The sequence below is a fragment of the Silene latifolia genome, unplaced genomic scaffold (genome assembly GCF_048544455.1).
Source record: "Silene latifolia isolate original U9 population unplaced genomic scaffold, ASM4854445v1 scaffold_149, whole genome shotgun sequence".
NCBI classification, from domain to species: domain Eukaryota; kingdom Viridiplantae; phylum Streptophyta; class Magnoliopsida; order Caryophyllales; family Caryophyllaceae; genus Silene; species Silene latifolia.
In genome coordinates, this window is record NW_027413137.1 from 688049 (window position 1) to 705188 (window position 17140).

Sequence of the window (17140 nt, forward strand, 5' to 3'; positions counted from 1 at the left end):
TCTAGGAAATCTCATTTAATTATAGAAGTTGATATCTATGACCGTTGTGAGCATAATTAATTAAGATTATATACTAAAATAACTGAGAATTCCAGGTGGTTGAGATTTATTTTATCTCTTTCTTCTCTATGTATATAATCCATTACGTGACACGGTAGTTCATCATCTTCATATGTGATGAGGTACTTTTATAGCAAATCTTACGGGGAAGACGCCCAACATTCGACACATCCCCAATGTTTCATTCATCGATCGGTGGCGATGTGTAATGACCTTCAATTTGTTTTTGCAAGTTGAGATGTACACTTCTGAAGTATAGTGCTTGATTGCAGTGGTGTTGATGCAACAATGCTGGCTTGTATTGGAGTCTTTGGAGATATTGATCTCAGAGTCATCAGTCAATCGAATAACTGGGAAATTAAAGGGAGAAGCCTTAAAAAAATTGGTTTCAAGTTTAGCCCCACCGGTAATTATATATTTTGATCACATGCTAATTAATGATTGTTTGATGGCTTACTTGCATTGCATGCGCTTATATTTTGATCCCATGCTAATTAATGATTTTGTTTTTTATTCATTTCATTGTTACACATGGTAAATTAGTTGCGTCTAATGCTGGTTATGAAATTCTTTTTCGTCGTTTATTCAACCCCCTAATCTTGTCGATTTTTATTATTTTCGTGTTTAACTCCACAAACACGCACAGATAAGCAGTTTGTAATTCTTCTCTTGGGAGGGAATTTTTCATCTCGGGTTGTTCGATACAGTAGGCTTGACGACTTGAACAGACCAGCTATGTCTATTTCTTGATCTAATTCTTGTTATTTTATATAGGAGTTGCTGTGATGGTTATGGCAAAGACGACTACGGCGACAACCATGTATTCAGTATGCCATCTTCATTTTATTTTCCTTTTGTGCTTTTACTTTGAACGCACCTTACTCATGTTGAATTACTGCTACTAATTATTGTTTGAGTTCCCATTTTAGGACCCATCCCCCATGTCAGCAATGGTCCAGTCACATACCAAGCTAATTTAAAGGTCCCTAAAGTTTTCTCTCTTGTTTAGTGTTGCCTTGAACAACAACGGGACCCTCTTTACATTTAACTGTACTTTTCCACTAACAGTGTTGCCTCAGTAACCAAAGACACCAACAAGGGCATCTCACCCGTCACAAATTAGGATGACATCAGGAGCAGTTTTAGCTGCATAACGATGCATAATGATTTTTTTTTTTTTTGACAACAATAAACCATTTATATTTAAAAGACTAGCAAATTACAACGAGTTTAGCCTGTAGCCAGGCTTACAGACCAGAAAGGATGAAGTACAAACAAAGTACGGATCTTAAAGACAAAGAGTGCCGACAAGATGGTGGTACGGCAACGAGTTTGCCAGAACGGTGGATAATTTTCTACTTGTAACCCAGAAAGTAACATGGGTATAGTTCTTCTGTTCAGCATAGGCCATAGCTAGAACAAGCAATCTTGCGGTAGCAACAAACAAAGATCCTGCCCGTACAGTCTTAGAAATTGAACATTCCAAGGCCGAATCAAATAGAGCACCAGTGAAACATTGTGAGGATCGTAGTCGGTGTGTAGATATCAAAATGCAAACACCCTGCTCTTGTTGTACTGAAGTAAAGCCTGCATTTTTAATAAAAGGAAGGCGCACAACATGTGTTTGAAATGATGACCTACTCAGATGAAGCTGAGAATTAGAACGCACGGATCGTAATAAGGCGATGAATACCGCAGGCTCAATGGACAATCTCTAAAAACAACCCAATTTCGAAAGGTCCAAATAGCACGAAGGACACAACCAAAGTAAATCAAATTGGAATCCGTATCCGTGCCAAAAGATTGACGGTTAAGATAAGATAAGAAATCCGCCATCCAAGAGAGAAAGGGAGTAGTAGGGTTCGCCATGGGATTAATACCCAGCCAAGAAGATTTCCATAAATCTTTGTACTATCGTACATGATCTAAACAAGTGGTTCATGGTTTCGGGAGAGGAGTGGCAAAGATGACAGTCCTGCGCGACATTCAGGCCACGTGATAGCAAATTAGCATTCGTTGGTAAAATATTGTGTGCCATACGCCAAATAAGGATTGACAACTTGCGTGGCATCTTTTTTGTCCATACAATTTGCCAAGGAAATTGATGAATCCTAGAGCGAGCAGCGGTAGCAGACAAAGTTTGTGACCAAAGAAAGAAGTAGCCTGACTTTGCAGTGTAACGACCATCCTCAGTAAATTTCCAATAAATAAAGTCATCAATATCAGGGGCTGGAGGTTCCATAGCAATGATGTCCTTGGTTGCTTTAGGAGAAAAATAACGGAAGAGCATAGACGGATTCCAGTCCCCCGAGTCCAAAATAAAAGATGATAAAGGTGGTAATGGCGCCGAAAAAGACGGACTAAAAGATGGTAACTCACCATGCACCCACCGACTAGACCAAATATCAACTAATTTACCACTTCCTAGTTTCCAGCAAATAGCATCTTTCACTGAATCCACTGAACGACACACACCAGTCCATGCATAAGAGACATTAGAGACAGAAGACCTGGATGTCGGAATAGGTAGATCCTTCTTGTATTTAGCAGTCCAAAACTTTGCAAGCAAGGTATTCGGATGAGTAGTAATACGCCAGAAGTTCTTGAGGAGCAAGGATTGACTCAACAAGAATGTATTCTTAATACCGAGACCACCATATTCCTTTGGAGACTGCAAAATCTCACGCCGAAGCCAGTGTATAGTGTTCTTGTTCCAATCATTACGCCACCAGAAGGCGGTAATAAGAGCATCAATTTTACGGCAGACCCCATGTGGCAAAGGAACACAAGATAAAATATGATTAAGAGAAGCTAACAAAATAGACAAGATAAGAATAAGCTTACTCGACTGGCTTAGATGAAGTGCTGTCCAAGAAGTAATGCGTGTAGTGATCTTGTCAATTAAAGGAAGAAATGGTTCCGACTTTTTCCGCGGTATATCAATTGGAACACCCAGATAATCACCAAAATGAGTAACCGTGGGCATCTTCAAAATAGTCGTCAAATGATCACGGAAATCCACCGGCGTGTTCGGACTGAATTTAATGTATGACTTGTCCAAATTAATCATTTGCCCAGACCCAACTTCAAACTCCTTGAGTAAATCTCGCAGTGCTTCGAAGGAATTATTTGTAGCTTTACAACAAAGTAGAGCATCATCCGCGTAAAATAGATGTGATAAAGGAGGCGCATATCTTGAGATCTTGATTCCAGTAAAAGATTTCATCCGTTCGGCCTTGGCAAGCTGTCGTGATAACACTTCCATACAGAGAATAAACAAATAAGGGGATATAGGATCTCCTTGACGCAGACCAGAAGTAGGCTGTAGAGCCTGAGAAGGCGTGCCATTTATAAGAATCCTGTATGAAACCGTTGAAATGCATTCCCATATGAGATTGCGCCAGTGTATAGGGAAACCCATATGTCTCATAACAGACATGAGGAAATGCCAAGAGACGCGGTCAAAAGCCTTGCTCATATCCAATTTGAGGGCCGCATAACAATTAGTTCCTCTTTTTGTTTTGTTGATGTAGTGAAGCACTTCATGAGCAACTAGACAACCATCAGACATTAGACGTCCCGGGACAAATGCTTGTTGCGAATCCGAAATAAGTGAAGGGATCACCAGAATAAGTCTGTTAGCAATGCATTTAGAAGCAATACGGTAAATAACATTGCACAGACTAATAGGACGGTAATGAGTAACTAATTCAGGATGATCAGTCTTCGGAATGAGAACAATATGCGTATTATTCCATTCCTTAAGCATAACACCCGAATTCAGAAATTGCAGGACAGCAGCCGATACAAGATGACCAATCTGTGGCCAAAATTAGGGGTGAGCAAAAATATACGAAACGGTTTTAATATACGGATACGATACGGTATACGGTTTCAATTAAACGAATTTCCGTATATACGATACGGATTTCCGTATATATGATACGGTTTTCAAAAAACTGTACCGTATCCGGGTCGGGCAAAAACAAAACCGGGTATACGGTTTCTGATACGGTTTTTGAAAAGAAATAAAAAAACCAAAAATATCTTACAAAAACTAAATAATTTAACCAAAATCACTTTAACTTGTCCACTTTCTTTTTCCCTAATGCATTTGTATAATGAATATTGAAATTTAGATTATTTTAATATGTAACCTATTATTAAATTTAAGTTAGGGTGTATCGGTTTTATCGTATATGCAATAAATTGAACAATAAACAACTGAAAACCGTATCCGGGTATACGGAAACCGGATATACGGAAAAACCGGGTATACGAAAACCGGGTATACGGTTAAACCGGGTCGAATCCGTATCGACAAAATTGTGAATTTAAAAACCGTATACCCGATACGGTTTTCAAAACCGTATCGGGTATACGGTTTTGCTCAGCCCTAGCCAAAATAACTGATAGAAACGGGGTGTGATGCCATCTGGGCCAGGTGACTTTGAGCCATCCATGTTGCGTAGCGCTCGAAGAACATCAGCTTCAGAAAAAGGTGCCGATAAAACAGAGCAATCTGCAGAGGAAAGTGAAGGCAAATCCAAAGAAGACAGGAAAGAGTCCATCGATGCAAAAGACGCGGTTGTAGAAAGATAACTGGAGGTACATAGTAATTTCTTAAAATAAGAAAGAATCTCACTCTGAACTTGGTGTGGGTCCTGAAGCCATATACCATCAGAAGTAAGGATAGAAAACAGACATTGTTTAACAGAGCGTTGTCTTACTCGATTAAAAAGGAAACGAGTTGGTAAGCCATCCAAAACCTCATTACGAAGCTTTACCCGCTGAAGCCAGTACGCATGTTGTTTTGAAATAAGTTGGAGACGGCTAGAGCGCAGCATCTGATAACTTTCAGCCGAATCAAAATCAGAAATATCCGTAGCAGACATGTCAAGATCCTTCTCAATGTCTGACCAATTTATGCCATAGCTAATACGATGCCGAATAACCCATTGCATAATAGCAAATCTCACAGAGGCTAACTTTCGGGAAAGAACATAAGGTAAAGAGCCTAAGGCAGGGGTTTGAAAGGCGAAAAGCACAAGGGAAACAACCTCAGGTAAGTATAGGCACCAATTATCAATTCGATAAGGTCGTTTGACGTTATGTTGTTGTTGAGAAAAATGTAAAATAATTGGTGAATGATCAGAAGTTAGAATTGGTAAGTTTAAAAGGGATGTATTTGGAAAAATGTCAAACCAATCCTGCGATGCATAAGCACGATCAAGCCTTTCCATGATACAGTTCTCACCATGCTGTCCATTCATCCAAGTGAACCGAGGTCCAAAGAAAGGAACATCAACCAAACTGTTCTGAAGTTTCCATGTCGTAAATTCAACTTGACCCCGAATAGTGGTAGAGCCACCAAACTTGTCCGAGTGTAACTCAACCTGATTGAAATCCCCAATTACAGGAAAAGGGGTGCAACCCAAAATAACATCAGAAATCGTATCCCATAACATCGAACGATACTGAACTAAAGATTCTCCATAGATAAACATAATGTACATGTCATTATATACACCCTGAGGTAACCTTAAACCCAATTTACAAAAGATAAAATGTGGGTTACTACAAAGGATTCTAACATCAACCGAGCTATTCCAGTACAAAAGAAGACCACCACTACGTCCATTCGAATTAACACCAAAATGATTAGGAAATCCAAGATGAGTGGTCCTCGAGTAAGCAACTTCTACGGTAGTATGTGTTTCTTGCAAAAACAAAATTAACGGATGATATTTAAGGACACTCCTATGTAAATACGGAATTGTAGGATCATCCGTTTCTCCAAATCCCCTACAATTCCAGCAAAAGATAGTCATTGGGTCACGGGTGGTGATTTAAGGTCCACCACCTGACCTCTGATAGTCTTCACATCTTCAACGCTGATAACAGAACACGAAAACCGAGTTAGAAAAGCCATAGCAGAAACCCATTCTGAACCAGAAGCAAACTTAGCTCGTTTATGAGAAATCAACTCCAGGCCCGGATCCATATAACAATGTTTCCGTTTATTTGGGCCAGAATTCCAAACCAGATTGCCTAAATTAGGTGGTTTGGGCTTCGTATAACTGAAACCAGGCAAACCTAGAAAACCACAGATACACTCAGGGGGGAGTGTGCTTGGACAAACAGCAGACAAAAAAGAACATTCCCAACTCAAATCAAGAAAACGAGACCTATTTGATTTCTTAAAAACAGGTCGACTTAAGAACTGAAGATTGCGATTTACCTTCCTCTTAAAAACAAACTTTAATTTCCTACCAGATGAGTCCATAGGAGCGGGACTAGCATTAGGGCTATCACTAGTCCCAACAGCCCTAGGCTCACGAAAAAGGATACCAACATCAACATGTCGCGGGGGAGTAGGTGGTTCAGCAATACCAAGCGCCATAGTGGTATCAAAATCCTCCTCTGGAGCAGTCATTCTAAAACCTGGTGAAGTCGGAACAGCCGAACTAGAGGCACCTGTATAACCAGGCAGTGAACGAATAACAGGATGTGTCTCGAGCAGAACCTCTCTGGACTCATCTTCATGAACTGCAAACCCAGGTGCAGGAGCGGAAAAAGGAGCTTCATCATCATCTCCATTTTCAGATGGAGAAGAGGAGAACGAGAAAACCGGAGATGCCCCACCAGAATCAACGTGAGCAGAGTCATCAGGAGCAGCAATATTAATTCTGGAAGTCAAATACTTGACACGGGAAGGTAACCCCATTATTTCCGGAGTATAAAAACGGGAACCAGGGGGGCCATGAAGGACCAAAAGCCCTCGAGCACTTAGTTCATCCATTCGGGCACGAATATGACGGGCGCCAACAATTTTACCCGATGGACAAAAGGAAACACGGTGACCCACTTCACCGCAGGTTTTGCAAAATCTGAAGACACCCTCATAAGAAAACCCGATCCATTGATGCTCGCGATCGCTAATGGCAAGATAACAACCAGGGATTAAAGGTTTGGATAAATCCACCCAAACCTTAACCCGAACAAAACAGCGAGATGGAGTCAAGGACGGAACAAGTTCCTCCTCACATATGTCACCAACATGAGACAGAAGATAAGCTGCGACAGAGGAATGCATAAGATGAAATGGCAAATGCAAAACCCGCACCCAGATAGGGACGATATGAAATAACATATTGTCAGGGAAGGTTGTGGCAGAACAGGGGCGGAGAACCAATAAACTTCCGTCAAGATTGACCGTCTGCCTCTTCCTGAAATAGCGATAATCATCCATAGAAGAAAAAGAGAACAGGTAATAAGGCTTCATGGGACGAATAGAAATCGACCCATTAAGTCTCCAGTTAATACCAATTAGATGCATGATTCGAGGTATATCAAGATACCTCTGATCAATAAAACGAGCCGTAAGAACTCTATTAAAATCGAGCCCAGTAAGATCCACACACAGATGTGGAGGAAGTGTAATACTTACTCCAGCTCGACAGAGAGCGGTGGATGAAGAGGACGCCATGGACTGGAATTTTCTTTTTATTTATTTTTTTTTTTTAGAAAAAGGATTAAAAGTATGGAAGTGACGATTTGTGGTTTTTTTTTAAGTAAGAAGTGCGCAATTTATAGAGGAAGAAAACTGAGTCTGGTTGCCGGAAAACACACAGGGGATTTGTAAAAAAGACACGTGTATTAGAACAAAGCAGAGAACTGGACACAACAATAGTCCATGCGTGAGTGGTGGTGTTTGGTAGATCCGATAAGGTGAGGGAAGCAAAAAGATAGAGTTAGGCATAGCAAAGAGGCTAGTGGATTGAAAGATGTTGGAAAGCTTAACAGTGAAGGAAACCCCATTTACAGGGAAAACTCTCAGATTTGAGAGGAACTCTCTAGAGATAGAGAGAGATACCGCATAATGATTTTTAAGACTTCTTATTCACAACTAAATTTGATCCAAATGTTTCGGAGACATCGTGACTTGAATTTGTTTGTTCTATGTCCTGAATTTGTTTGTTGTCTCCCATTTCTTTTATATTCTTTTATGAGTTCCCTCCCTAGATTTATTCCACCTTATACTCACCTCCACCCATTTGATTCCTTATCACTTATTGTACTGCCGTTAAAAAAACCCAGAGGTATATTGATTTCTCCGCTTTTCTATTCTTTTCCTCATTTTTTTAATGGTGGGTGACTTTAATGGAGGATCTGTCACCGGTAATACCATATTCTTCTCTGCATTTCTCTTCTTGATTTCCTTGCAACTGGTAGTGGCCATAGGAAACTTTCCCAGATTTTACTTAACGAAACAATATAAAAAAAGAACAAATTCCGCAGGGCACCACCGGCCAGAATTACTCTTTGTTTTCTATTGGTGCCTTGTTGAATTTTAGGATTTAGTTTTTCATTTTACATTTTCTGGGTTTCTTACCCGTCTTGCAGAAAGAATTTTTTTTATAGTTTATTTAGTTTTATTTCGCTATTTTGCACCTGGAATTTTATGTTCAAACGGAGGTCATATGGTTTATGTACGCGTTTAACTGATTGTTGTTTAAATGTTTCGTTTCATTTGCTGTGTTTTCAGTGCTGCTAGATGCTGTGTGACAGAGGGTGTTGAACTCATATTTGGTTGTTCCTTCAGATAGCAACAAGAAAAATGCTAATTTAGCCCAGATTTTCAATCGAAAAACCTGATCTTATTGTTGAGCCTTGGTGTAGCTTAGATGGTTTGATCGCCGCCTTGGAAATAGATTTTTTAGTACTACCGAAGGGATTCGCGGGACCATATATACCGGTATAATTTTCTCTTTTCAATTTTTCATACACTTTTTTTACTGTACCAAAGTTTCTGAATTTGTTGATGGGTCAAGGTCAGTGTTTTATAATTCAGGTTGTCTGAAATGAATTTAAAAAACAATTTTTTTTACTGCGGTGTGATGAAGCTCAAAATGAGGGGTTGCTCATTTCTCTTATCTGGTCTTTGTTTGTTGGACACTTCCTGTCACGATGGAGTTCTAGGTTCTCTTCCCTTCTCTTTCATTTGATCACTTCAATTTTCTTATGTTCTACCATGTTCACTATTTTAGCTTATACTTCTACTGAATATGTTGTATAGCTCTTTTATGAGATGGTCTAGATGCTCGTTAAATTTCATAAGTAGGCTGGACTATACCTACGACGACAATAAAGAGAGTTCATTTTGTACTCCAAACGAAGTTTCGTTACTAAAATAATTGACAGCAGCAGGGCCGATGGGTAGTTCCTAGGAATGATCTATTTATATAAATAGAGCCATTGCTAAGTTGTTGCTTTTGGGTGTTGGGTGGTGATGCTATTTCGTATTAGTTTTGGTTGTTACTCAGTTGATGATGTTTACTTTAGGGTCGTTAGTGTGTGTTTAGGAATTTAAATAGTCAAACCTTGGGGTTGTAGAGGGGTCGTCCTCTCTTATAACTCAAAAAAAGGGTAGTACTATTAGCCAAACACCATTTTTATGAGAAGGCGTAACATGTATTGTTGGAAAAACTTTTGAGAAATGAACAAACTTGTTACACCATTTTAATAATGAAGTTTTGACTTCATCGGTAATTATTTCAAGTTACTCCTGCCTTGAAACTTTAATAACCTTAATTAATTCTTAATCATCTTTTAATTACTCAATCCTCATAAATAACTTGTTTCTCTTTAAGAGTAGTAATTTTGTGAGACGGTCTCACAATGTTAGACGACCTATTTGTATAAAAAATCACACTTTTATTAAAATCAATAAATGAATAATTTTTTTTTCTAGAAAAGTATCGACTCGGAAACCATCTTATTCTAGAATTTTTCTCTTTAATGTTTCTTTGCTTCCCGTTCATTTCCCCTTTCATTAAAGATAAAGATAGTAATGAACTGATTAGATTAGTGATATTTATTTGATGGATGTTTTGTTATTCAAAATACGTGTAATTATAGTTTTTTTTTATATTTTCATCAAGGTTAAATTTTGTTTGCTACTTTGTTTATGTTGAAATTGAATTTTAAACAATTTGTCAGCCTTCTTTTTGAAATTATTTTACGAATAAATTCATATGGTAAGCACATCATCGTCATACAAATCATATGGAATGATGGTAAATCACTTTTGTTCATTTGAGGATGACAAATCACTTTAAAGTTTGATAGTTCTTTTTTTTTTTAACAACTTCTTATAATGTGTGTATATTCTGTGAAATGATGGATGAAACAGATGTAATCTACAATCAGTGTTACAAGGGAACTAATGGAGAAGTCATGGGCGGGAAAATGTATAAATGGAATCACGATCTTACGTCCTTCTACAATTCAAGCTGGAGGTAAAAAAGATGACAATTTCTCCCCCTCTTTTTTTGTGACTAAATCTACTTTATTAATCTTATAATCCTCTATATATTAAAGCAAGAACATTTCTTGCAATATTATGAAGCCACATCACTACATATAACTTTGGAAAAGCAAGATGATTTTTTTCTCTTAACTGCCATCATTCACTTGCCCATGTTTTTAGTAACAACTTGCCAAATACAACATAGTCAACATTCTATTAATTTCCTTCATCTTTCAATTACAACCGTGAACAATTGAAAGAGATTAAATGTTGATTACTTATTGATTTAGTTTGATGGAGAACATTATTTCTTAGACAAAATTATGGGTGAAATGATACGGAGTACGAGATTTTGATTTCTTATAAATTGTCATGTTATTATGCATGTTTTTTTGTTTTCGTTTAATATTTAGCATATTGCAAGGTAAATTGTACGATAATATTGGTCTTTCTTTCTCTAACTTGATTTTATTAACCGAATTCCCCCACAAATGATAGAATGAGACGATTTCACACTGTGAGATAGTCATTTATTATAAAAGTCATTCATTTATTGCTATAAATAAATTAGTGCTTTTTATACATAGGAATCTTCTACCTTTTGTATATGAACTTAGACACTTTGTATTTTCGATTTGAAAGAATCCGGGTTAAGTTGGTCTTAATTTAGATTTCTATTAAAAGGATAAACTTTGACTTTTTTTGGGCTGAATTATATTTCAGTCATTGGGTTGAATTATATTTCAGTAACAATGAAATACGGAGTATAATTTTTAAAAGGTTTACATTCCATAAGTATGGGTGGTGAAAGAAATTGTTTCCAACACCGTTTAGCCAGAATGACTGATTACAGCTATAGGATCAAAAGAGCACGTTATAGAAAACCTATCCGATACCAAATTATCACCCCTTCCACTAGGAGATTCAACTTTAGAGGAAGACCACCAATCCGTGTGAATGGGGTAAAATATTATAGGACCGATGCCATTTTTTAAATTTGCAAGATGTGTAGGACTACCAACAACTACCCCGGGCAAGCGTCACAAGATTAAGAACTTCAAGTCGTGCCCTCCTGATGTAGTTGATAAACTAACCAGAAAGCTTCACTCCATAAAAGGCGGCCCTTTTATGGTCGAATTTGATAACCTAAAACAAGATTCGCGACAAATGGTAAGAAAGTTTATACATGAAAAGTGAGAAAATCAGATGAAGAACAAACTCATTGTGTAACTGTAATCGGTTCTGGGTATGAGAAGATCATTATAAGCAAGAATGGCTAGACAACTTCTACAACAGTGGATACCAAGTACTGTATAATGGAGAACTCGTGGGAGTTTGATAAAACATACAGCCGTATCGATGCTCAATACATTGATTCAACTCATGTTATTTGTGTTTGAGTTTACACTATGTTTGTGAACCCACTACAACAAACTGACTCTTGCGCCACGAATTATGCCATGAGAATTTTTAATTTGTGGCGAAATTTTACCTGGCCACGGAAAAATTTCATTCAATGTCTTGGCAAAATATTTATGTCAGGGGAAAACATTTTCCGTAGCCAAAATTCTTTTTACCAATAAATTAGGCTACAGCCGTTGCTAATAATCATTTTCGCCACGAATAATGTCATACCCGTGGCGAAAAAGTTTTTTTTTTTGCCACGGATTTATTCCGTGGCTAAGATCTTTTTAGAATTAAATCAAGATATGCTCATGTTAAGACAAACGCAAAAAATATCTTGTTAAAAAATATACAAAATTGAATGAAATTTAATCAAATAAAGATAATATGAAGATAAATTCAAATATATATTTTTGAAAATATTTTGATTGTTTTAAGAATATTAATTTTTTTTAAAAAAGTATACACAAGTAGAGAAATTTATTATTGTCTAAATTTTTGATTTTTTAAAATCAGAATCTTCTGTAGGGTTTTTTCGTAACATCGATGATTTAAGAAATATATCTGAATACATAATTTGGTTTATTGAAGTCATGAATTTTTCTTAATTCAAATCTTTTAATTTACAATTTTATAATCTTGGATAACATTCTAAACAGACCATAACACATGCATATAAATAGACTTATACATGTTAGCTAAAATGTAGCATTCATATCTGATAAATTACATAAGTAAGTTATTGATCAATTATCATTGAGAGTTTAAAATATATTGTCAAACTGTCTCATTCGAGAATTGATATATAATTTTATTTGTAAGATATTTTTGAAGAAAAACTTGAATTTAAGTTAAAATCTAACTTGATGAAAAGTAAATTTTTGAAATGTTTTAAAAAATAAAATAAGAAAAAAAATTAGGTTAAAAAATTGATTAACTAAAATAAGGACATTATAGGGGTGAGCAAAACTAAACAATACTTTTTACTACACATATACATTACGATATAGGGTTTCAATACGAATTTTCGTATATATGGTTTATATAAAAGCTGTATCGAATATGTATAGGCAAAATCTTAAATCTGATATACTATTTTTGTTACAGGTCTTCTTTTAAAAATAAAAATAAAAATAAAAAATAAATGTAAATGTAAAACCAAATAATATTGTATTTCTCAATTACTCAGTTTTATAACTCTTTTACTCTTAGGCTATTTAGGGGTTGTGTTTGGTTTATAGGGTGGTGTGTGTGTTTGAAATCAGGAATCAAACTAGGGTATCAAGAATCAAATAAGCAAAATTAATGATTTACTTTGAAAAATTAAATAAATAAGTTCACCGCATAAGAAATAATTGTATAAAATCCTTAAAATTTAGCAAAAAAAAGAAAAGCACAAAAATATTCCGTGTAAAAATATATTATTGATACAAGTTCATTCATATATAAAATAAATTGTTTAAATTCTAATTTTTTACAATTAATTTTCTGCCAGTCTTTTCTAAAAAAAAAATAACCCAAAAATGTTGATACCAAGAATTTGGCAAAAATCATGGAAAATATAAAATTGAACTCATGAAACTGACTTCAAAAGATGACAAACAATTTGAATGCTTATATTCTTTTTCAATAAATGTTGTAATTTTTTTCCATAAATGCAATTGATATAAAGGTTATTTTTATTTATTTTTTTAAAATGAATTTGATACTAAGGGGCGGTGTGAAACTCATTAACACGTCTTCCTACCTTGGGTATGGGAAACCCATACCTCATGGGTTTGAGGTATGAGTATCAAATTACAAAAAAACACAAAACAAACACCAAGTATGATTTTGAAGCATTCTAAACCCAATACCTAATTCCAGAAATGTGTGCACCCTCTTACTTTTATATTTAATACTTATAAGTACTCTTCCAGTTATTTACAAAAATATAAAATCACGAAATGAAATATAAAATTACATAAGTGACATTGAAAACCGGATAACGTATTTACGACTTTCTATACGGGAAAACCGGATATAACTACATATATGAAAAATCAGTATAGGGTAAGACTATTAAAAAACAAGATTTTAAAAATGAATATTAAATATAGTTTGTCAAAAGCGTAGCGGGTGTACGGTTTTTACTCACCCCTAACAAAAAGTTGAACCTAAAAACGAATGATCTAATTTAATCAATAAAGAAAATAAAACCATATAAAAAAATGGGTTATTTAATAGGAATACTCCAATTATTAGTAGTCTTCTCAAAATACTCGAAGCATCATTTTATTTCAGAATATAACGAATTATTAACCCTTATTCTCATAATAGTCTTGGGTGACCTACTACCTGTTAATCAGGTTATCTTGTAAAAAACTCTCATTATTATCACCTTCCTCACCATGAACAACCAAGCATCATTATCACCTTAAAACTCCCAAAATTAGCCGACAACAATCAACAATGCCCCTGTAGACCATTAAAGTGTTCTTATCATAATCAATACAAAATTTTAAAGTTATTATTTGAAAGCCTTGTTTGATACAATACATATCACGGCTAACAATACATATGACAACAAATTTTAACACCATTAACCACCATTACAAGCAGCACGCAGCAACAAATCACCAACACCATTACCAATGGCCTTAATCGTGATGTCCCCTGCTTCAGACCAACCTACCATCTTCACCTTGAACCACCTGTTGCAGTGGCGAAGTGGTCAGATCTTGGTTTAGTTCAGGAGTTGTTGAAAGGTGGTAGGGTGGGTTCCGTTAGCGGTGGGCTTGGTTTCGGTTGTGGAAATTGGGGGTAAATTATTTGATGGAAGGTGTTCTGGTCGGAGCTGTTGGATGGGGTTATTGAGTATTGGGGTTGGAAATAGAGAAGATATGGCTATCTGGATTTGAGATTTGTGAGATATGTAACCAAGATTTCATTATTGATTTAAGTGATACTTATTTGAGATTATTAGGAACTTATTACGGATTTAGGTGATTTCTTACTTGAGATGATTGATTAGCTATTAACTTAGTTGGAGTTAATTAAAGATGATGAAAAAGGAGGAAAACTTTAGGATAGAGGAGAGAAAGGGAAAGTTGCAGGTATGAAGGAAGAAGATGAATAAAACTGCAGAATAAAGCAAAAGTGGGACAAAGCAGAAGAGTTGACCTGCTACTTCAGGTTAAAAAAACTGCAATTCTATTAGGAGATAAAGGGCGTAATAGTTGAGTATAATGCGAGTTAAATTGTAGTTTGGAGTAATTTGAGAAGACTAGCAATAGTATGAAGTCTTCTCACTAAATATTTATCGAAAAAAAGATCAATATGAAATTTTTTTTATTGAAAATAATCACATCGTAAAGAAAAATAAAATAGACAAAACCATTGAAACTCACATGCGTAAATAAAGTGAAAAGTTTAAGGAAAGAAACGATCAACAATAATAGATTAAAGATAAATAACTTTAGAAAAAAAATATATGAGAAAGTACAATATGAAAATCGATAAATTAAATAAATAAATAAAAGTTCGAAAAACGAGATTGTTTTTGTGAAAATAATGTTTTTTTCACACAAAAAAATGTAAATCATGTATTATTTTGGATATTAAGTAATAATAAACGTAATATTTGAAAAAAAAATAATTTTTAAAAGATTCAAAGTGTTAATTATATCAACAAAGTTAACTTGAAATTTCGGCAAGTCATCATAATAACTCCAAAGTTAAGTGTACTTAGGTGAGAATAGTTTAAGGATGGGTGACCTCCTGGGAAGCCTCTCGAATGTGAATGACGGGTGAAATCAAATAACGTTTGGATGAGAATCGAGTCACCTAACAAAGTAATTACGAAGCATGACACGATTTCATATGAGGTAATATTTTTGTTATGAAATAATATAATATTATTACATTTTATTTATTTATTTATTAAATATCTCGTTTCCTAACCACCTATTATCATGCCACCATGAAATCTCGACACTAATATGAGATTAACAACAATTACCCACAACAATCACGTTATAATGCAATAACAACACAATAATGACACATGCAACCATTCATACTTATTGAAACCGAATAGAAAAATCCCACCTTTTTGCAATCCTCCAATTAGCACAAGCAAGCACATTAATCCTCCTCTAACAAGCCACATCTAATAATTAATTAAGTAATTCTATCATAATTATGTCCTACAACATCATAATACATGTAATTACTTACTACAACCCCCTCGTCATCAAAAAAACAAAATAAAAAATAAAAAAAAACTATCTAATTACTCAAAACCCCAATTGATATACCCAACTAGCAAAACCCCCAAATTCTAGAATTTGGGTCAAAATTAAAAGGGTAAAGATAGTATATTACTCACAGGGTGAAGGAGAACAAGGAAATGTGAATGAATCTTGCAAATTTCTTAGAACAAAGAGTAGATCTTGAATAAATGATAAGGAATTGTTGTAGAGAGAGGTAAGGGTTTTAGACAGATTCTTAGGGTTTATAATGAAGAAAAACTGATTACAAGCCTTATATACTAAAGCCCAACACGTAGGAATTGGCCAGTGCAAAATATCCCAGTCCATTCGGTCGAGTGCTCAGGGCACTCGGTCAAGTGCACCTCACTCGGTCGAGTGCACGAGCCACTCGTCCTAGTGTGGCCTAATCAGACCCTGGTCACACATAGCTTACTCGGTCTGTCCTACTTGGTCGAGTAGGGAGGCACTCGGTCGAGTGCTCCCTTCTACTCGGTCGAATGGACCACTAGAGATGCGGGGTGTTACAATCTTCCCTCCTTAAAATGAACTTCGTCCCTGAAGTTTACACCCGACTCTCACAAGGCTAAAGCAATACTAACACGAAAGAGGTCTTGACAACCCATAACACTAACTCAATGAACAAGGTCAACCTCACAAGTGCCTCACACCACCGTAACACTCTACCTATCAAACTTCACGACACTACCCGACTCCCATTCATCACGTTCGGTCTATCATCGTCACTATGCGTCCCACAATACTAAAACTCCGATACTAATGACATTCACAAAGTAAGGGCATCTATCAAAATGAAATGTTACATTCTCCCTTCCTTAAAATGAACTTCATTCCCGAAATTCGCTCACACTCAACACTACCAAAGTCCGCTTCCACTAAACACCCTCAATACTTTGGAAATTATACACGAGTGTAACTTTACTTTATGATTTCTGCTCTTTCCGACAAGTAATAACACTGGTAAGGTTATTTACAGTCGTTGGCCTATCAAAATAAATCCTAAATTACTACTAACTGGTAGCTAGTGGCAAGAAAGGGTCGAATCCACATGGAGGCGAGTTTAATTATTCCATTTGCTAATATTTAAGTTCGT

At 35.9% G+C, this 17140-nt stretch overlaps 1 long non-coding RNA gene across 1 annotated transcript; it reads left to right on the top strand.

Annotated features, from left to right (window-relative positions):
• Nucleotides 1–845: 845 nt before the first annotated feature.
• Nucleotides 846–10765, top strand: LOC141637818 (uncharacterized). The gene is made up of 4 exons (XR_012541913.1): nucleotides 846–887; nucleotides 8609–8818; nucleotides 8900–9042; nucleotides 10256–10765. It is a non-coding gene; the product is annotated as an uncharacterized LOC141637818 (long non-coding RNA).
• The last annotated feature ends 6375 nt before the right edge of the window (nucleotides 10766–17140 follow it).